This window comes from Zophobas morio, unplaced genomic scaffold (assembly GCF_036711695.1).
Source record: "Zophobas morio isolate AGI-343-1 ecotype UQ-CSIRO unplaced genomic scaffold, CSIRO_AGI_Zmor_V1 ptg000021l, whole genome shotgun sequence".
Taxonomy (NCBI): domain Eukaryota; kingdom Metazoa; phylum Arthropoda; class Insecta; order Coleoptera; family Tenebrionidae; genus Zophobas; species Zophobas morio.
In genome coordinates this window covers 20518058-20540495 of record NW_026972126.1, presented here as the reverse complement: position 1 = coordinate 20540495, position 22438 = coordinate 20518058, and the positions used below count along the sequence as shown (strand labels likewise).

The 22438-nt window shown below is 34.4% G+C and overlaps 1 protein-coding gene across 5 annotated transcripts in view; it reads right to left on the bottom strand.

The window, feature by feature from the left end:
• LOC135133376 (uncharacterized) overlaps positions 1-22438 on the bottom strand; it is a 279871-nt gene that overhangs the window by 4330 nt on the left and 253103 nt on the right. The window lies entirely within an intron of this gene.

The window sequence follows — 22438 nt, the reverse complement described above, 5'->3', positions numbered from 1 at the left end:
GGGAAAAGGAACAAAGGAAGAAGGTGGAAAAGGGGCAAAGTCCCAACACTCAAACATTGAAAAATTGGGAAACGAGAATTCGAAAAGTCTAAAAATCGAAAACTTAAAAAATTTAAAAATCAAAAACCTGAGAAATCGGAAAATCGAAAATTTGAAGAACTGAAAAATTGAAAAATCGAGAAATCGATAAGTCGAGAAATGGGAAAATTGAAAATTCGATATATCGAAAAGTCGAAAAATCGATTCATCGATTAATCGAGAAATCGAAAAATCGAAATTGAAACATCGGAAAATTGAGAAATCGAAAAAAAAATCCAGAAATCAAAAACTTGGAAAATCGAGAAATTAAAGAATAATTGAAAAATCCCAAAATACCAAAGAATTTAAAAATTTAAAAATCGAAAAATGGAAGAATAAAAATCCGAAAAATCCCAAAACTGAAATGCCGAATAATTGAGAAATGAAAGTTGAAAAATAAAAAAATCTAAAAATCAAAAATTCGAAAAATTAAGAAATCGAAAAAACATGTTTGCTTCCCGAGTGTACGCGAAAGAAGTATTGTAATCGAGTCCATTGGGCGACTTGCTACTTTCAAGTTTTCTCGAAATTTCATGACATCTAGAGCACGAAAAAGCGGTTTCCCTTTTCACGTCATCTGTCAGTTTTTATTAAACAGATAATTTCCGAAACTACTAAACCGATTGTTGTCAAATTGTGTCTGTATATTAGGAATATCACGTAGATGATACAACACTAACCAGAATTTGGCTAATCACCCCCACCAAAAATTTGATGATGTCATCATAAACAATTCTATATTAAAACGATTTAAATGTTTAACCCTAATATATTCCTACACTCATGTTGAAATAATGTTGAAGTAGATAGGAAAACTAGCTAGCTATAACCTTGCTCTTTATCAATGCGTTCATTTTTTTCTCCGTTTCCTAAGTACAAGTGCACTCCAGACCAAATATAAACAACAATACGTTTTCGTAACATAATGAATTCGAATCATAGACAGTGGCGGAGTATGGGTGATGAATATATGATGCACAAAATCTCAAAAACCATGTTGTTAACTGGAACTCGCACAAAAACATCTGCAACTCTGCATCCTGTCATCACACAAGTCATATCTCTCTATCTCCATCTCTCTCCCTCTCACAACAACTTTCACACCAACCACATCGAATCCACTCCTATTTCTCGTACTGTTTATAAGATACAAATTAGACTTGCAGCAACCCGCATATTAGTAACAATGTCACAGCCATAAAGCGTAGATGGCGACGTCAACATCTAAAAAACAATAGAAGAATAACCATATGAATGAAATCGAGTGAATACCATTATCCAACCTAACCCATGGGGGCGCCACCTTGCCCCAATCCCGGCCTCGCAGCGTCGCAACTCTAGCCGTGTCGCAACTCGCGCTAAAAAGATTAATCGCGTTTTATCCTTAATGGACGCTTTTCGAGCGCACAAAACAAAAACGCATTGTGGAAGAAGTGGAACGGTTGGTTGGTCGGTGAACGGCGTGTGCTGGCCTAGCACAGATGCGTGCAAGACAAACACGCGAACTATTAGAAGGCCCGTGCCGGCGTTCGTGTTGTTCTCGGGCCACCGCACACATTTCTACACACTATACTACTTAACATCTAATCTTCTGCCCACTTTATGTTATATCGTCGGATGTATCTACACATTAGAATTATTATAGAAGCGTAGATTATATTTACGAATCGCTTTATGGTGCCTAATTGCTGCGAGCGGATTTTAGAACGGTCTCGTAAAACGGCTTTTGTTCAATGAAATGCTCGATTGTGTGGTAGACAAACAGAGGTTTTTTGTCGACGACGGATGAATGTGTGAGGAGAATAAAGGGAGTTGCTTTATAAACAGCAATTAAAGTAATTGGGTGAATCTTTTACGAGTTTTGTTGTGATTCGTCGTGATGGATTGGGGGACTGATCCGGCTCGAAGGAGCAAGAAGCGTCGAATTCGAACAAATATATTGCTTTCGTTGTTTTCATACCGTGCACATAGAAAAGATGTCTTGTCTGTATATCCTTGTCTTTAAAGTCAGGGGTTCGGTAACATGATCGAACGTGATTAGGACACACAAGACGTACGACCTAACTAGTTTCTTATTAAATGTCATTGCGTACGTTATTCGTTGTATAACGCAAATGAGTGGGATCGATAGGTTAAATTTATGGGTGTCGCAGATAAAATCTACCTGTACTCGAACCTACATAATCAATTTAAGAAGAAGAAAAAAACAGATGAAAGTTGGAAAAAAAAAGTAAAAAAAAATTAATTTGGCGAAATTTTACTTTTTTGTGGTAATCTCTACAAACTTAAATAATATAGACAAAACTAATCACAATGGAAGAAAACTGGTCTAAAATTATTTAAACAGAACTTTCTTCGCCTCCAATTTGTTAGAAAAATCTAATTGCGAATTTTAATTTTTAATGATAACCGCTACCCCTTAAAGTTAAGACAATAAAAAGGATAAAAAAGGTCAAAGAGGGCAGAAAAATGGGTAAAATGAGATGAAAAGAATGGATAAAATGAGCTAGGGGACAAAAAAAGGTGACCAAAAAGTCGGGGAAAAACACACGAAAATGTCAAAAAAAGGAAGAAGATACGATTATGCGACAAAAAGAGGTGATAAAAAATTCTATAATGAAATATAATGAAAAAAAGCGGTATAGAAAGCGAAACGATCAAAAACTCCACAAGAAAATGCAACAAAAAAGACGACAGAAGGCCAAAAAGAAAATAAAAAAGTGATGAACAAAGTGACCAAAAAAAGGCTGTTAAAAAAAAGACGGCTGAAAAATAAAGACGAAAAAAACGCATAAAATGGGACAAAAATAGGGTCAAAAACACGGCAAAAAAGATATAAAGAATAAGATGCAGCAAAAGAGAAGAGCGACGAAAAAGACAAAAAAAGGCCAAAAAACCGATTAAAAATGCAATAAAATGGACTAAAAAAAATCCCTCACCACTAAAGTACAGCCCAACAAATTCCGCTTCTTTGAAAAATATAAAATTTGATATTAGTTTCAGGATAACAAAAACGAAAAAAGGTCAAAAATCGATGAGGCATAAAATGCGACAATAAAATATGAGAAGTCACAGTCCCCAATAAAAGGGACGAAAAAGATATGAAAAGACCAAAAAAGTCTACATTCAAATTCAACAAAAATAAGGAAATGAAAAGCCAAAAACGACAAAAGCGCCAAAAAAGGCAGAAAAATGGGACAAAAAGGTGATCAAAACATGGCAAAAAAGCTATAAAGAATAAGGGCGCAACAAAGAAGAAGAGTGACGAAAAAGACAAAAAAAGGTCACCAAAAAACAATAAAAAGTACAATAAAAGGAACTAAAAAAAATCGGTGCAAGGTTTTTTCGTCAGAACTTCCCTTGCCTCTGAAGTATAGCCCAATAAATTCCGTTTTTCCTTTTAAAAACTACAAAATTTGATTAGTTTTAGGATAACAAAAAGGAAAAAAGATAAAAGAGGAAAAAATCGATAAGGCATAAAATGCGACAATAAAGCATGGAAAGTCCCCCCTCCCTCTCAAAAAAAGGGGACGGTAAATATATGGAAACACCAAAAAAGTCTGCATGAAAAGTCAATAAAAAAAGGCAACGAAAAGCCAAAAAAAGGCAGAAAAGTGGAAGAAAAAAGAGATTAAAAGCACGAAAAAAAACTAGACAGAATAAGGCACGACAAAAAAGAAGAGAAAAAGACAAAGAAAAGACAAAAAAACGATAAATAATACAATAAGACGGACTAAAAAAAGTGCAAGGTTTTTTCGACATAACTTCCCTCGCTCCTAAAGAATAACAAATTCCGTTTCTTTGAAAAATTATAAAATTTGATATTAGTTTTAGGATAACATAAACAAAAAAAGGTCAAAGAAGGGAATAAGTGGGAGTCAAAAAACGGGGAAAAAGGCCAAAAATTGATAAGGCACAAAATGCGACAATAAAGAATGAGAAGTCGCCTCCAAAAAAAAAAGGAGGCGAAAAAGATACGAAAAAGACCAAAAAAGTCTACATTAAAATTCAACATAAAAAAGGCAACGAAAGGCCAAAAACACTATAAAAAGGGCGGCAAAATATGCAAAAAAAAAATAATTTTTAATGATAACCACTACTCCTTAAAGTTAAGACAACAGAAAGGATGAAAAAGTCAAAGAGGGTAAAAAAATGGAACAAAGATGGATAAAATGAGCTAGAGCTAAAACGCGACAATAAAAAAAGTGAACAAAAAGTCGAGGAAAAACACACAAAAAGGCCACAAAAAGAAAGAAGATACGAGTATGCCACAAAAAAAGGTAATCAAAAATTCTATAAAGTAATATAATGAAAAAAAAGCGGTATCGAAAGCGAAAAAAGGCGAAACGATCAAAAACTCCACAAGAAAGTGCAACAAAAAAGACGAGAAAAGGCCAAAAAGAAACTAAAAAAGTGACCAAAAAAAGTGAAGAAAGCCGACTCAAAAAAATAGCACTAAAAATTTAAGAAAAAAAAAATTCTAGGAAAACAAAAACGAAAAAAGGCCAAAGAGGGGAAACAATGGGAGTCAAAAAACGGGAAAAAATGCCAAAAATCGATAAGGCATAAAATGCGACAATAAAACATGAGAAGTCCCCCCCACTCCTCAAAATAGGGACGAAAATGATACGAAAAGACCCAAAAAGTCTACATTAAAAGTCAACAAAAAAAAGGGCACAAAAGGGCAACGAAAAGCCAAAAACGCGGTAAAAATGGCGGTAAAATATGCAACAAAAACGCCAAAAAAATACAGAAAAGTGAGACAAAAAGGATATCAAAAACACGACAAAAAAACTATAAAGAATACGGCGCTACAAAAAAGAAGAGCAACGAAAATACAAAAAAAAGGCCACAAAAAGTGATAAATAATATAGTAAAAGGGACTAAAAAAAATGGTGCAAGGTTTTTTTTGACAACTTCACTCGCCCCTGCACAGCCCCACAATTTCTGCTTTTTTGAAAAATTATAAAATTTATATTACTTTTAGAATAACAAAAACGAAAAAAAGGTCAAAGAGGGGAAAAAATGGGAGTCAAAAAACGGGGGGAAAAGGCCAAAAATCGATAAGGTATAAAAAACGACAAAACGCGATAAAAAAACGTTAAAATGTGCAACAAAAACGCCAAAGAAAATAGAAATTTACAAAAAGATAATCAAAAACACGCAAAAAAACGTCAAAAAAAAACAATAAAGAATAAGACGCGAAAAAAAAGCAGTGAAAGATACACAAAAAGGGCCTAAAAAAGGCGATATAAAATACAATAAAAGGGAATAAAGAAATTGAAGGTTACTTCGACAGAACTTCCTTCATCTCTGAAGTGAAGCCCAACAAAACCTGTTGCTCTCTAAAATTAGATTAGTTAAAATTAGGACAACAAACACTAAAAAAAGTGTCCAACAGGGAAAAAATGGCATAGAAAGCGAAAAAAAAACAATCAAAAACAGTTTACACGAAAATTCAACAAACAAGAAGGCAATAAAAAGGCGACGAAAAACCACAAACGATTAAAAAAGATATAAAAAAAAAGGCAAAAAAAAGCAGAAAAATAGAACAAAAAACGAGAAACAAGGCCAGAAATCGATAAGGCATCAAATGCGACAATAAAACAGGAGAAATCGTCCTCTTCCCAAATAAACCAAAAAAAGGGGAACAAAGAAGATACGAAAAGACCAAAAAAGTCTACATTAAAATTCAACAAAGAAAAAAAGGCAAAGAAACGTCAAAAACGATTTAAAAAAAACGACAAAAACGCGGTAAAAAATGCGGTAAAATATGCAAAAAAAAACACGACAAAAAATGCACAAAAATAGGACAAAAAGGAGACCAAAAACACGACAAAAAACGGCAAAAAATCCCAATAAAGAATAAGACGCGAAAAAAAAGAAAAGCGGCGAAAAAGACTTACAAAAGCCACAAAAAAATGGAACGAAAAATACACAAAAAGGGCCCAAAAAGGCGATATAAAATACAATGAAGGGGAATAAAAAATTGAAGGTTACTTCAACAGGACTTCCTTCATCCCTGAAGTGCAGTCCAACAAATCCTGTTTCTCTCTAAAATTTGATTAGTTAAAATTAGGATAACAAAAACGAAAAAAAGTGTCCAACAGGGAAAAAATGTTAGGAAAAACCCTAAAAAAGGCGACAAAAAACCTTAAAAGCTCATAAAAAAACCATAAAACGGTTACAATAAAAGGACGGGAAAAAATGGCATCGAAAGCGAAAAAGAAACGATCAAAAACAGTTTACAAGAAAATTCAACAAACAAGAAGGCAATAAAAAAGCGACGAAAACCACAAACGATTAAAAAAGCTATAAAAAAGGCAACAAAAAAAGGCAGAAAAATAGAACAAAAAACGGGGAACACGGCCAAAAATCGATAGGGCATAAAATGCGACAATAAAACAGGAGAAATCGTCCTCTTGCCAAATAAACCAAAAAAAAAAAAAATGGGACAAAAAAGATACGAAAAGACCAAAAAAGTCTACATTAAAATTCAACAAAGAAAAAAAGGCAAAGAAACGCCAAAAACGACAAAAAAACGACAAAAACGCGGTAAAAAATGCGGCAAAATATGCAACAAAAACGACAGAAAAGGTACAAAAATAGGACAAAAAGCAGACCAAAAACATGACAAAAAACGGCAAAAAACACCAATAAAGAATAAGAGACGAAAAAGACATACAAAAGGCACAAAAAAAATGGAACGAAAGATACATAAAAAGGGCCCAAAAAGGCGATATAAATTACAATGAAAGGGAATAAAAAAATTGAAGGTTACTTCGACAGAACTTCCTTCATATCTGAAGTGCAGTCCAACAAATTCCGTTTCTCTCTAAAATTTGATTAGTTAACATTAGGACAACAAAAACGAAAAAAAGTGTCCAACAGGGGAAAAATGGGAGGAAAAACGCAAAAAAGGCGACAGAAAACCTTAAAAGACCATAAAAAAGGTGACAAAAATGTTACAATAAAAGGACGAAAAAAACGGCATTAAAAGAGAAAAAAACTATCAAAAAAAGTTACAAAAAAAATCAATAAAAAAAACAAAAACGACAAAAACGCAAGAAAAAAAGCGGCAAAATATGGAACATAAACGCCAAAAAAAGCAGAAAAGTGGGACAAAAGGGAGATCCAAAGACGCAAAAAAAATTGATTAGTCAAAATTAAGATAACAAAAACGGAAAAAAGTTCAAACAGAGAAAAACGGGACGACAAACCCAAACAAGGCGCTAAAAAATTTGAGAAAATTATAAAAAAAGGCGATAAACATGTTACAATAAAAGGGCGGAAAAAACGGCATAGAAAGTGAAAAGGCGACAAAAAAGCGATCAAAAAAAATTTATAACAAAATTCAACAAAAAAGCCACAAACGATTAAAAAAACGATAAAAAGGCAACAAAAAAGGCAGGAAAATAGAACAAAAAAAGTTCCAAAAAGGAACAAAGATCGGTAAAAAAGCAATAAGGGATAAAATGCGACAAAGGAAAGCGACGAAAAAGACCCAAAAAGCCACATAAAACGGTTCAGAAGTACGGTCGAACAAATCCTGCTTCTTTAAAAAATTATAAAAATTGATTTTGCGAAATTTTATTTGTGATAACCTTTGCATATTAAACAAAATTTAGAAAACCGCAGCAACATAAACATGAAAGGTCCATGAGAGAGAGTCCGCTTATTTTGAGCGAAGACCTCAAGGCGGATTCATAAACTCCAAGTACAGGAGTATGTTATTTTAATTAAAGCCTTTATTTTGCGAGGACATCATCAGATTTTTGGTGGGGGTGAAAAAGTTTCTAATATAAAAAAATGTGATGTTATATCGGCAATAAAAAGTGAGACTTCTAATTTGGTCTATAAACCGATTTTTCTAAACGTAAAATCGTTACAAATGCTTTATGTTCATCTTTCTTTCAACCGGTGAAAACCAGATTTGAATTTAAATTGCTTATGGAGTTAAAAAATTAGCACATTATAAAACCAAAAAACAAAACTAGAAAACGAAGAAAGAACGTGAACAGGAAATAAAACGCAGAAATAAGATTTCGCAGAAGCTACAACGCAAAGAGTGAAGGTGTGATGCGATTATTTGAAAAAAAAAACTATTGTCTTAACGTTAAGTAGAACGAATTCATCACGCAAAGAGAACGTAGAAAATTTTCCTGGAAAAAAGTTAAAAACTGAATGGACAAAAAGTGTGTTCCAGCCAATTAAAATATTTGCTATAGTAAAATCTCCTTCACTAAAAGCCACAAATGAGTAATAATGGTGCTTACGCAGAAATTTGTATTGTGGGTTGCAACACCACATGACTTGTCCTGGCTCGCCTCCGAAGGACAAACAACAATACTCATTGTAGTAGCACCTGTTTCAATTTTTTCCTTTATTGACACAAGCATTTTGTTGTTGTCTTTTCACATTAATGCAAAGTAACTGTTGTAGTTTTTTTTTCCAATCAATCTCATTCAAGCCGGAATAATTGTTACAAAATTCCTTTCTCCCCATTAACTGTTTAGACAAACACCACTCGATAGTTCTTGACTGTTAACGAAATCAATCCAAATTCGTCGAGGACAAATATTGACTCGACTTTTGCCGGCGCTCTCTACCAATTAAAAAATTCCACAAAGCTTCGCATATTAAAAACGCAAGTTTAAAGTGCGTTCAAAGCGAATTGTCCATCCATTGCCCATTCACGTCACACTTTATGGTCTCCGGCTTAATGCAAGTTTAATTAACTCAGCTTGGCCGCAGCGGACAACGTAAAAACGCCCATTAAAAATGAAACACACAGCAGCGGAAGAAGTCCAAGGGTTATCTTAGTCATGACCTGGCAGGCGACTTGCAAATTTCATTAGATAATGTCAAGGTAAGGACTCTAAGGTGACATAAATAGCTCGTTCTGCTATCGCTAATGGGTACCAAAAGCGTCCTTGCGCGGAAAGGATGGGTTACATTCCATCTGCAAGAAATCACACGCCCAAAGACTCCAGGATTGCACTTCCAAGAAAAATTCGGCACGCGTATTAGAGTGTGATAGAACTAACTGTAGATTTCGTCGAGCAGAACCCGCAATTTCTTATGATAATAATGGTGTCCGATTCGAGAACAAAATCAAAGGTCAGTGGAAGAGCACGTGAAGAATTTTTTTAATTAATTGGTGTTGTCTTGACGTGATTTATAACCGAGAAGATTGTATCAAAATTCTTCGCCGTGAAATTTTTCCTCTATCTTGGCGATAAATCCACGAGTCACCACAATGACCCACTCATATGCACCCATGGTCGAGAAAGAGAGAAACCTTTTTTTAACCACTGGACTTAATTAGCTCCCAAACTAGGTGATCTGATTAATTTCCGCCAAAACCAACCAACAAACTCAGTTTGACCCTTCGCTGCCGCTCGTTAATTCCTCGAATGTATTTATTAGCGTTATCGCCGCGTTGAAACGCTGTTCCGTTACGAAAATGACGATTTTAATTAGAAGGCGTCGGATGACAAAAAATTTCAAATATCAAATGACACGTGCATCTGGGTCGCGTGAGAGGACCGAGATCCTATCTGTCACCTTTCGTTTCGAAATCGACGATTGTTGTTTATTGACAACGGGATCGGGTCGGCCTGGAAACCGAAAATCGCAGTAGGCGAAATTTTGAAAAGTTTGCACGGCCGCCGCGATTACACGAGCAACGACCTTCAGACGGTCGCGCCGTGATTTATTTTCCAGTTTGTGTAAATTTAGCACTAAAACATTATAATCTGTCATCATAACGAGCTAAGTATGATGTTTTTAATGATACGTAGGTAAATTTAAATGCGCGATTCTAGTGTCCTACCCGCATTCCGGTCAAGGTCAAAATTGTCGACGCGGTTTTTTGTTATGGTGAGTTGGCACATAAAATGCCGCATATTTAGAGAAAAAAGTTTTTAGAGGTTGTCTGGGATCGATTTTATTTGGATGAATAAATCATGTCTGACGACATTGCTGGGTTTTTAATGAATCCAAACATGAAAAAAACTGTGGAAATAATATTGAGAATCTGGTCAAAAACAACAATTTGGACGACAACAATTACTTGTTAGACAGTGCAATAAACTTCGCTAAATTTTAAACTGTGGAGTCTTTTAATGTGCTAAATTTAACATTTATTTCGGCTTTTACACCTCGAGATTTTCCTACTTATAGTTTTAGAAGAACCCAAATATTGTTGAAATTTTCGTTCTTTGACACTTAAATTTCACTCTTTAAAGTCTAAAATCAGCTTCACGGAGATTTCGAAACTCTTCATTCTAACTCATGAAACTTTCCCATACGACTCGAAGCTTTAGCTTTTGATTTTCGAGCTTTTCAGTCTTACAACTTCGACATCTAGAGATCCGAAATTATAGTTTCAACTTTACAGCTCTGATTTGAGCTTTAACATTCAAAAGCACAAACTCCGATGTTAATCTTGTCATTATTTCAAAGCTTTTACAATTGTTTGGTATTTTAAATTTCGAAACTTAGGCACAAAAAAGCAATAAAAAGGTACGAAAAAGGACGATCTACACAAAAAGGACGTAAGGTTACGAAAGTGCAAAAAGGTACAAAATGGAAAAAAATTCGGAAAGAAAAGATACAAAAAAAGTAAATAGATGATAACAAGCGATAAAAGAACAACAAACAAATCGATAGAAACAAAAAAGAGCTAAAAAGTGAAAGGGAGGAATAAAAATATACAAAAATGAATGAAAAATAAACAAAAAACAACAAAAATGGTGATAAAAAAGGAAAAAAGTGGGAAAAAAACAAGTGTTTTACCAACAATGGATCTAGTAGTTTCGAAATGATCTGTTTAATACATACCGACACAGACGACATACGGACAGACGGAATCAGGGGATCTATTTTTGCGTACTGAGGTCATGAAATGTCAAGAAATCATGAAAGTAGGCATTGGCTGGAAGTACCCTATTGCCACACTTCCTTAGTTTACGTTCGGAAAGTAAAACGCGGCCAAACAAAGGCGACAAAACAAATAAAAAATCGAAATGCGAAATGTTGAAAATTAAAATATCGAAAAATTGAAAAATCCAAAAATTAAAAAATTCTCAAAATTGAAATGAATTCCAAAAATTGAGAAATCGAAAACTTGAAAAATCGAGAAACGGAGATGTCAAGAAATCGAAACGTCAAAAAAACGTAAAATCGAAAAATTGAAAAACCGAAAAATCGAAAAGTAGAAAAATCAAAAAACTGAAAATAAATTGGAAAAATGAAAAATCTAAAAATCTAAAATTTAAAAATCGAAAATTAAAAAATCGAAAACCCAAAATTCAAAAAACCGAAAAATTGAAAAATTGGAAAAGTGAAGAATCGAAAAACTGAGAAATCGAAATATTCATAAACCGAGCAATCAAAACATCGAACAATTGAAAAACAGAGAAATCGAGCAATGGAAAAGTCGAGAAGTAGAAATATCAAGGAATCGAAATAGTCCAAAATCGAAAAATCAAAAAGTTGAAACTGAAAAATTGAAAATTAAAAATTAAAAAAAAATTTAATCTAAAATTAAAAAAGTCGATAAATCAATAAATCGAAAAATTAAAAATTCAAAAAACCGAAAAATCTAGAAATCGAAAAATTCAAAATTTAAAAAATCGAAAATTTGAAAAATTGGAAAATTGTGGAACCGAAAAACTAAAATATCTATGAATTGAAAAGTTCCAGAACTGAAATGATGAAAAATTGGGAAATCGGAAAACTGGAAAATCGAAAAATCAAAAACTCGAAAAACCAAAAAATCGAAAAAGCGGGAAATCAAAAAACCGAAAGAAATCGAGAATTTGAAAACTCCAGAACTCTTTAAAAGTACATATAAAAAAACGAAAAATTGGAAATTAAAATAATTCCATAAATCGGGAAACCGAAAAACTGAAAAATTGAAAAATGTATAAAATCTAGAAATCGAAAAATTCAAAAGTCGAAATATCGAAAAATTGAAAAATCGAAGAAAAATTGAAACATTCCGAAATTGAAACATTGAAAAACTAAGAAATCGAAGCATTGCAAGTTCCAGAAATCGATAAGTCGAAAAATTGAAAAATTCAAAATTTAAAAATTCGAAAATTTGAAAAATTGGAAAATTGTGGAACCGAAAAACTAAAATATCTACGAATTGAAAAGTTCCAAAACTGAAATGATGAAAAATTGGGAAATCGGAAAACTGGAAAATCGAAAAATCAAAAACTCGAAAAACCAAAAAATCGAAAAAGCGGGAAATCAAAAAACCGAAAGAAATCGAGAACTCTTTAAAAGTACATATAAAAAAACGAAAAACTGAAAAATTGAAAAATTGAAAAATCGAAAAATGTATAAAATCTAGAAATCGAAAAATTCAAAAGTCGAAATATCGAAAAATTGAAAAAACGAAGAAAAATTGAAACATCCCAAAATTGAAACATTGAAAAATTAAGAAATCGAAGCATTGCAAATTCCAGAAATCGATAAGTCGAAAAATTGAAAAATTCAAAATTTAAAAAATCGAAAATTTGTAAAATCGGAAAACTGAGGAATCAAAAATTAAAATATTGATGAACTGAAAAATTTCAAAACTGCAATGATGAAAAATTGGGAAATAGGAAAACTGAAAAATCGAAAAATCTAAGAGTCGAAAAACTAAAAAATCGAAAAAGCCAGAAATTAAAACAGCGAAACCTCAAAAAAATGAAAAATTGAAATCGGGAAATCGAAGTAGCTCAAAATCGAAAAGTAAAAAATTGAAAAATCAACAATTTAAAAGTATAAAAAAAGGTAGGTTGGAAATTAAAATAAATCGATAAATCGAAAACTAAAAAATTGAAAAACCAAAAATTTTAGACTGACAAATCGAAAAATCGAAACATTAAAAACTGAAAAATCTAAAATATAAAAATTCGAAAAATCAAGAAATAGAAATATTGAAGAACTGAAAAATCGAGAAATTGAAATATCTAAAATTGAAAAATAAAATACAGAAAAATTGAAGAATTGAAAAATTGAAAAATCACGAAATTGAAACATCAAAAAACGAAAAATTGAAAAACCGAAAATGTATAAAAGCTAGAAATTGAAAAATTGAAAAATCCCAAAACTGAAACATTGAAAAATTAAGAAATCGAAAATTTGAAAGTTCGAGATATCGAAACGTCGAAAAATTGAAAAACTGAAAGAAGAGATTATCCTAAAATTTCGATTTGTTTTGCCTCGGTGTAAATTTGAAGACAGATTTGTAAAAAACAAATCCACAAGTATATTATTTTAAAATTTTAAACCCTACTTATTATGAAAAAATTGACGGGAACACATTTACATGAAATTCTTAATATAACTATAAAATTTGACAACAATCGATCCAGCACTTTCGGAGATTATCTCTCTAATAAAAATCCAGATGGCAGACACACGGACAGACTGACAGACAGACAGACGGACGGACGGACGGAAACGGGAGACCTATTTCTTCGTACTCTAGTGGTCATGAAACGTCGAGAAAAAGTAGTGAGTCGGCCGACGAACTCGAGTACAATAGTTCCTTCATTTACGCTCGGAAAAAAGCCAGAAAGGAAATGTACAAAAAAGGTAAAGAGATGGTAAGAAGGGATAAAAGAACAACAAAGTCCAAAAAATGTATAAAAAAAGTAGTATAAAAGAGGCAACAAGAAACGAGTAAAAATGGCAACAAAAAAATGAATAGAACCAAAACAGAGGGTGAAAAAACGAAAAATTCAGGAATAAATAGAAATAAAAATGAAAAAAATACAACCACAAAAAGTGGCAAAAAAGTCTTTTACTACGCAAAATTTGGAGGTGATGCCATCACATTATTGGTGGGAATAATTAGACAAACTTTGGTTAGCGTTTACCATCTACACAATATTTTTAAAATACATATAAAATTTGACATCACTCGGAAATTATCTGCTTAATAAATATGGAGACAGGGAACAGACGACAAACAGTCAGACAGAAGGAAACGAGAGACCTGCTTTTCCTACTCTTGGGGCCATGAAACGTCAAGAAAACATGAAACATGTTACAATTATTCCTTAGCTAAAGATTGGGTAGTAAAAAGGCGAAAAAAAAAACAACCAAAAACAACGAAAAAAGGAGACAAAAAAGATGCCAAAATAGCGAAAACTTGTCTCGGCCGTTCAAAGCTTTGTCGTTATTTCAAATCTTTCACAATCCTTGTGGGTTTTAAGTTTAGAAACTTCACTATTTATTTGGAAGCTTTAATTCAGGAACTTAGAATTTGAAACTTTGGCACTGCTTTTTTTAGATTTTATATTTCCCTTTTTCGATTTATAGGTTCCTAGTTTCAAAGTTTCAGTGTTATTTTTGAATCTTGAACGTTTATATCTCTAAACCGTAGTTTTTAGTTTTTAGATCCCGAGTTGTCTACTTCATTTTTAAATTTGAGCTTTTAAACACCAAAGTTTTAACCTTCAGTGCTCGCCTTTTCTAGATTTAAATCTTTAAGCTTTGTTGTTAAATTTTGAAACTTTCGATTTAAATTTGAAAAGTTTAGTTTCTGATTAATTTTGGCCACGAAACCAAAATCCACTTCAGATTTTTCATTGTTAAATTTCAAATATAAACTTGCTGTTTTAAAGCTTCTAAATTTCAAAGCTGCAGTCCTTATATATTAATGCTCAATGTTAAAACTCCGGATTAAGCTCTGAAAACTGAAATATGGACTCCTGATTTGAAAGTTCTCTACTTTCAGAAACCGTTGAAGTTAGAAACCAGAGCTTAAATTTTTCCTTCATTTTGCGCCGCCAAGTGTCAAAAAATCTAAAATTACAAAGTTGCAACGCGCTTTAAGCTGCCCTTTGTTTCCTGCCGGCCTCAGCAGCCGAGTTTCATGTTTCAGTCCGGCGTCTGAAGCCGCCTGAAAAAACGACCCAACAAACTCCGGCCGGCAAAGCGCGGCAGGTTTATGGGGTACTTAAAATCAACTATAAGATTATCAAGATCTGTTTATGGCTAGAACAAGTGCGATAATTTATGGGGCGGTGGGCCGTATGTAGGGCCTTAACAGTCCCGTCCCCGCTAATTTCGCCTTTTTACGACTACGCCGAGGAATTATCTAAAACGTGTTCATTATGTCGGCCAATTTGTACGCGATTAAGGCTTGAAATAGTTGTCAAGGAAGTTTAATACAAAAGCGACGGTCGTAAATTACACAACTAATGAACCCAGTCGCGCTTTTCATTGCGCTTCTAATTTTTTTCCTTCGCGTTCGTCATTAATTAAGCGTTTCTAATTAAAAGTTCATCGAAAGCTCGTTATTATTTTTTCTAAGCGAGGATTTATTCCAGTTTTCACGGGGACGCTGCTCCTGAAACGGCGCGACATCATGACCGGAGTTGATGACGCTTAGATAACCAATTAAAATTAAACAAACCGAACCGGTCATGGTTAAGACGTCGGAGAAAATTGCTAAGATTGCCTTGGAAACTATTATTTGTCCCAGAAGAGTTAACGACGTTTACCTGAGACGAAGAGAACTTAAATCAACGAGCTGTCACTTATTATCCCCGCAACACCCCGAAAAATCTTATATAAGATAACAATAACTCGAAGCGTCATATTTAACCTCAAAACCTGCCGCTCCACCTTAAAAAAATCACCATGACGACTTATTTCTGCCGTCCATAAAAAGCGACCTGGCAATCGAGTTCTTCCTCTGTAAAACTAGACACACGCCAGGAATGGGAAGATCGAGATGGCTGGGCTGAGAGGGTTCATGGCCCGCTAGATGTCGCAGGTCACGTGAATAGTTATCAATCAAGAGTGCGTGGTGAGAGGAGGCGCGCCTCTTTCAAACTCGGCGAAAATGAGCTCAACGAGATAACTGAAATCAGACCGTCGGAGTTTCAGCGTCCAGTAGCGCGCGAATTAGGAGTCTGGAATAAGAAAACATATAAAGTAGTCGCGAGATTGGCTCGTTAATTTGTCAGAATGTGTAAACTGCCGAAATTCTTGAATAGACATAAATTGGGAGGGGTTCCCGCTGTGATTTCGCATCGAAATCACTACTAGAAATTCCCGTTTAGGTTTGAATACATTCCGGCGAAACTATAATAAAAATTAACGTGCGAAAATGCGAGGGAATTAATAAGACGGGAGGTGATTTGGGAGGAAGTTTTAATAGGCCGCGGGAGTGATTTATGACAGTCGTGTTATTTTTTGTAAACAAGGAAACTGGAATTCCGAAATGACACAAAGACGCCACTGTGTGCTTGACATGACAACATCTACCGGGCATGATTTTAGTCGTTCTTAAACCGACTGTAGAAAACATTGATTTTAAGCTTAGTGTTTTCTTCGGTGTAAAAATTCCACCAATTTCTGCAATCTCGATGACTCTTGATTGAAATTTCCGAAAATCGCTCCTAATCGCATACCTTCCGAAAAAAATTCCAATAAAATGCAAAACCGCCGTAAACCTCCTCCCAAGAACTGCGCCTGGGAACCCGACTGTCCAAATCCTAAATTAGCCAAGTTGATGTAACTGCCTTTGAGATAACGATCGGTCGATAAATAAAATATCTAATAGCCGCTCGTACATTTTTCAGTTTTTTCGGCTCTTTCGGGCACTTTCGCGTCCACCTATCCGTTGACCCTCGGACCAATTCATCGATTGGTCCGGCGAAACTTTATGTGTTTCGCTAGGCGGCGATACGTTGAAAAGTCTGATTTATCGTTTTCTTATATCACCCAGTTGCCCGACGAAACGAAAGCAATAAAATATGGCAACGAGCTTTTTGATGATTATGTTAATGAGTGACGAAACGGAGCGCAGGGCCGGACCGCGTACCTATTTGTTATTATTTATTAGGCCGCGAGTGCGTCGATAACGCGTGGCTCATACACAATACCAAGTGAATGACCTTCTTCTGTAACACCGTCCAGAAGAGATAAAAACTCGTGTAGCTATCGGCAGCCATATATAAATGTGTATAAAATAAATTGCGTCCGGTTGTCCGACCAACCTTTGCATTCGCTGATGGCTTTTTTCTAATCTAGTTGCGTCGGTCAATGGAAATGTCACGGGGCACGGCGGCATCTGGACGGTAATGACAGCCATTTTCGGGACGGGTAAACGCTACTGTGTTTAGCTTTACGACAGCGGTGGACTGCGAGATGAACCGACTTTGGTGATGGGGGTCGGTGGACATTTTATGAGACCACGAGATTAATTTGGCCCATTTTTTTACTTATTCTTTGATTTTCTTAGTACATAATTATTTTAAATATCGTGTTGTTGAAAATAGATATGTATACATTAAGAAAACGAAGCTAATAATTAAGCCCCACCCACCCGCCCCTATCTCAGTTGTGATGAATTTTTTATTCGTTGTCAGATAGAGGGGCGGAGTTTAAATACAAAATCGATATTTTCTTACCAAAATTTACTCTTTTAAACATGTTTCTTTTTCTTCTTCTATTCAATTTTTAAGAAGTGACCTAAACTGAAGTGTATTTGGCATTTCTTAGCAATGCATTTTATTCTGGGGAATTTGCGAGAACTTCCCACACTTCTGAAGTATAGTCCAACAAATACTGCTTCTCTGAAAAATGATAAAATTTGATTTTGCGGAATTTACCTATACTTTTTCGTTATAACCTATATCAAATAATAACAATATAGAATTCACAGTGTAATAGAAAAAAGTAGGTTTCAGCTTCTTAAAAAAGAAAGTTGGGAGCTCCGAGAGAATTTAATATCCTTAAAAACACACTTGGCGCCCCCCAGAAGATTTTACATTTTTAAAAAAGATCGTTGGGACCTCCGAGAAGGTTTTACATTAAAAAAAAAAAGATGGGACTCCCGAGAAGGTTTCACATTAAAAAAAAGACACATGACGTCCCCGAGAAGGTTTTACATTTTTAAAAAAGACCGTTGGGACCCCCGAGAAGGTTTTACATTAACAAAATGGACAATTGGCGCACCCGAGAAGGTTTTAAAATTTTAAAAAACACAGTTGGGACCTCCGAGAAGGTTTCACATTAAAAAAAAGACATTTGGGGTTCCCGAGAAGGTTTTACATTTTTAAAAAAGACCATTGCGACCCCCGAGAAGGTTTTACATTAACAAAAAAGACGGTTGGTGCCCCCGAGAAGGTTTCACATTAACAAAAAAGACAATTGGCGCACCCGAGAAGGTTTTACAATTTTAAAAACGATCGTTGGGATCCCTGAGAAGGGTTCCCATTAAAAAAAGACACATGGCGCCCTCGAGAAGGTTTTACGTTTTTTAAAAATACAGTTGGGACTCCCGAGAAGGTTTTACATTGACAAAAAAGACGTTTGGTGCCCCCGAGAAGGTTTTACATTTTTAAAAATGATCGTTGGAATCCCTGAGGAGATTAAAAAAGATTAAAAAAGACACATGGCGCCCTCGAGAAGGTTTTACGTTTTTAAAAAAGACCGTTGAGACCCCCGAGAAGGTTTTACATTTTTAAGAAAGATAGTGGGCGCCCCCGAGAAGGTTTTACATTAAAAAGACACATGGAGCCCTCGAGAAGGTTTTACATTTTTAAAAAAGACCGTTGGGATCCCCGAGAAGATTTTACATTTTTAAGAAAGATAGTTGGGACACCCGAGAAGGTTTTATATTAACAAAAAAGACATTTGGCGCCCATGAGAAGGTTTTACATTTTTAAAAAAGATCGTTGGGACCCCCGAGCAGGCGCGGATCCAGGGGGGGGGAGCAATGGGTGCAATTGCCCTGACACAGGACCGAGGTACTTTATTTTGACCAATTTCAAAATTTTGAAATCGCATTTCATTTTGTAAATACAGTACCTACAACCTCTATAATCCGAATTCACGATTATCCGACCATCCAGTAATCCGAACACAGGCTATTTGAAGTCGATGCTTCTTTAATCCGAACAAAAACTCTACAATATGAACTGAACTTGGAAACACGCACCTACTTGCAAAAATGACGCAAGATCTTTCTACATATGTATGGAGTATTTTGAAATTTTTAAAAATTGCCATATTTCAACGCACTGAATTAATTATTATCCAATTCTGGAAAAAAGGTTGAAGTTATCGAAGAAATGAGGCCCGAAATCTACAAGAAAAGGTATTTAGGTAGTTAAATTTCGAAAATCGTTGAAAATAGGTCGAAATTTGCATGAGGAACATTTTATTTTTGAAAAAATTTCCTAAAAATTCTAAAAAAATTCAGGGATATGTATATCCCGACGTTCTGATTCCAAATATAGCATGTTAATGGTAACCGAGCAATATTTTCGAAAATTCGGTGTGAAATTCGAATTTTTCGGAATTTTTAAAATTGCCATAAGTATTTCAACTGGACGAATGTGGAAAAAAGGTTTAAGTTATCGAAGAAATGAAGCCAGAAGTGACTTCTGAGGTCCAAAATCCACAAGAAAATCTATTTAGTTAAATTTCGAAAATCGTAGAGAATACATAATGGAAAATTACATTTTTGAAAAATTCGTCTAAAAATTCTGAAAAAATTCAGGGTGTTGATTCCAAAAAGATAGCGTGTTTATGGTCACGGAGTAATATTTTTTTAGAATGTAGTTATTATCCATTGTTGCTTAAGAATTCTTTAATTTTGTTTAATAAAATTAAGGTTTATTTCTTGAAGTTTGTTTTCAACTGTGTATGAAGTTGTTATTCAATTTCCTTTCAGATTTTTGGGAAAATCGCTGATCCGAACAAATCGTTAATCCGAACACACCTTTTTCCCAATTAATTCGGATTATCGAGGTTCTAGTGTACACGACGAAAACAACCAAATGTCACCCATGTTATGTGAAAAAGAGTACCTATACTAGTTAAAATTTTATAATTTTTTTTGTTTAGAACGCATTTCTGGAAAATAGGTGAAATACCACAAAAATTGCCCCTACCTAAACGAAATCCTGTATCCGCGCCTGCCCCCGAGAAGGGTTCACATTAAAAAAAGACACATGGCGCCCTCGAGAAGGTTTTACATTTTTAAAAAAGACAGTTGGGACCCCCGAGAAGGTTTTACGTTTTTAAAAAAGACCGTTGGGTCCCCCGAGAAGGTTTTATATTTTTAAGAAAGATAGTTGGGACCCCCAAAAAGGTTTTCCATTAATAAAAAAGACATTTGGCGCCCCCGAGAAGGTTTTACAATTTTAAGAAAGACATTTGGGACACCCGAGAATTTTTACATTAACAAAAAGACATTTGGCGCCCCCGCTCATTTATTAAGTACAATTTTGAAAGGGGATTAATTATTTAGGCAGTTTTTTAAACATTTGGGCGATTACATTGGACAGTTAATAATTCACATGGGCAATATTAAATTTTTTATGCAGTAATTGAATAATTGTTGCAGTAAAATTTGGCCAGCATTATAAAAGGATATGATTAATCATTTAATCCTACATGGGCAGTGCAATTATTATTTGAGCGGTAAAATGATTGAATGGGCAGTTAAATAAATAAGTTGTAGAAGCTAAATCTTATTTTGGTTGAAAAAAGCGGTACAGATGCGTTAAGGTAGGCGTCAGTTGATTAGCTTCGTTCATTAGTGCAGTTCAGAGCACCGATTTAACGTACATTTGTATTATTTTTGACTTCTGATCGCCAGTATTATGAAGAAAAACACTGATAGCGAAAAAGAGTTTTCTTCAACTTTCCTGTTGTTGAAAGAAAACTCCATATATAAAAAAAAAAACAAAAATTAAGCCCCACCCATCCGCCCCGATCTCAATTGTGATCAATTTTTGATTCCTAATCATACCAAAGGGTCGAGTTTAATTGCAAAATCCTCATTTCTCTACAGGAAATTATCATATGAAATATGTTTTTACATCAATATTTCTCTAAAAAATTGTACCGTTTTAAAAACATAATTCATATGGCAATTTCTTATAGAGAAATGAGGATTTTGCAAACTAAACTCCGCCTTTCAGCACACGATGAATAAAACATTAATCACAACTGGGGAGGGGTAGGTGGGCGGGGCTTATATTTTGTCGATTTTTTCTTAATATACGAAGTCTTCTTTTTCCAACAAGAAACTGAAAACATGTTTAACGTTCCTGTTGTTGAAAGAAAACTCCATATATTAAAAAGAAAAAACAAAAATTAAGCCCCACCCACCCGCCCCGATCTCAGTTGTGATAAATTTTTGATTCCTAATCAGACCAAAGGGCGGAGTTTAATTGCAAAATCCTCATTTCTCTACAAGAAATTATCAAATGAAATATGTTTTTACGTAAATATTTGTCTAAAAAATTCTACCCTTTGAAAAACATATCTCATGTGGCAATGTTTTGTAGAGAAATCAGGATTTTGCAAACTAAACTCCGCCCTTCAGCCCATGATGAATAAAACATTCATCACGATTGAGAAGGGGTGGGTGGGCGGGGCTTATATTTTGTCGATTTTTTCTTAATATACGAAGTCTTCTTTTCCCAACAAGAAACTGAAAACATGTTTAACTTTCCTGTTGTTGAAAGAAAACTCCATATATTAAAAAAAAAACAAAAATTAAGCCCCACCCAGCCGCCCCGATCTCAATTGTGACAAATTTTTGATTCCTAATCATACCAAAGGGCGGAGTTTAATTGCAAAATCCTCATTTCTCTACAGGAAATTATCAAATGAAATATGTTTTTACATAAATATTTGTCTAAAAAATTCTACCCTTTGAAAAACATATCTCATGTGGCAATTTTTTGTAGAGAAATCAGGATTTTGCAAACTAAACTCCGCCCTTCAGCCCATGATGAATAAAACATTCATCACGATTGAGAAGGGGTGGGTGGGCGGGGCTTATATTTTGTCGATTTTTTCTTAATATACGAAGTCTTCTTTTTCCAACAAGAAACTGAAAACATGTTTAACTTTCCTGTTGTTGAAAGAAAACTCCATATAATAAAAAAAAAACAAAAATTAAGCCCCACTCACCCGCCCCGATCTCAGTTGTGATAAATTTTTGATTCCTAATCAGACCAAAGGGCGGAGTTCAATTGCAAAATCCTCAATTCTACTCTTTTAAAAACATATTTCATATGGCAATTTCTTGAAGCGAGATGAGGGTTTTGCAAACTAAACTCCGCCCTTCAGCTCATGATGAATATAACATTCATCACAACTAGGAAGGGGTGGGTGGGCGGGGCTTATATTTGGTCCATTATTTCTTAATATACGAAGTCTTCTTTTCCCAACAAGAAACTGAAAACATGTTTAACTTTCCTGTCGTTGAAAAAAATTCTATATATTAAAAAAAAAAAATTGAAGAATCAAGTGTTATTTCGCAACAAATGATTAAGGTACACCTTTTTTTAACAGGGTGGGAGGTCATTGCACG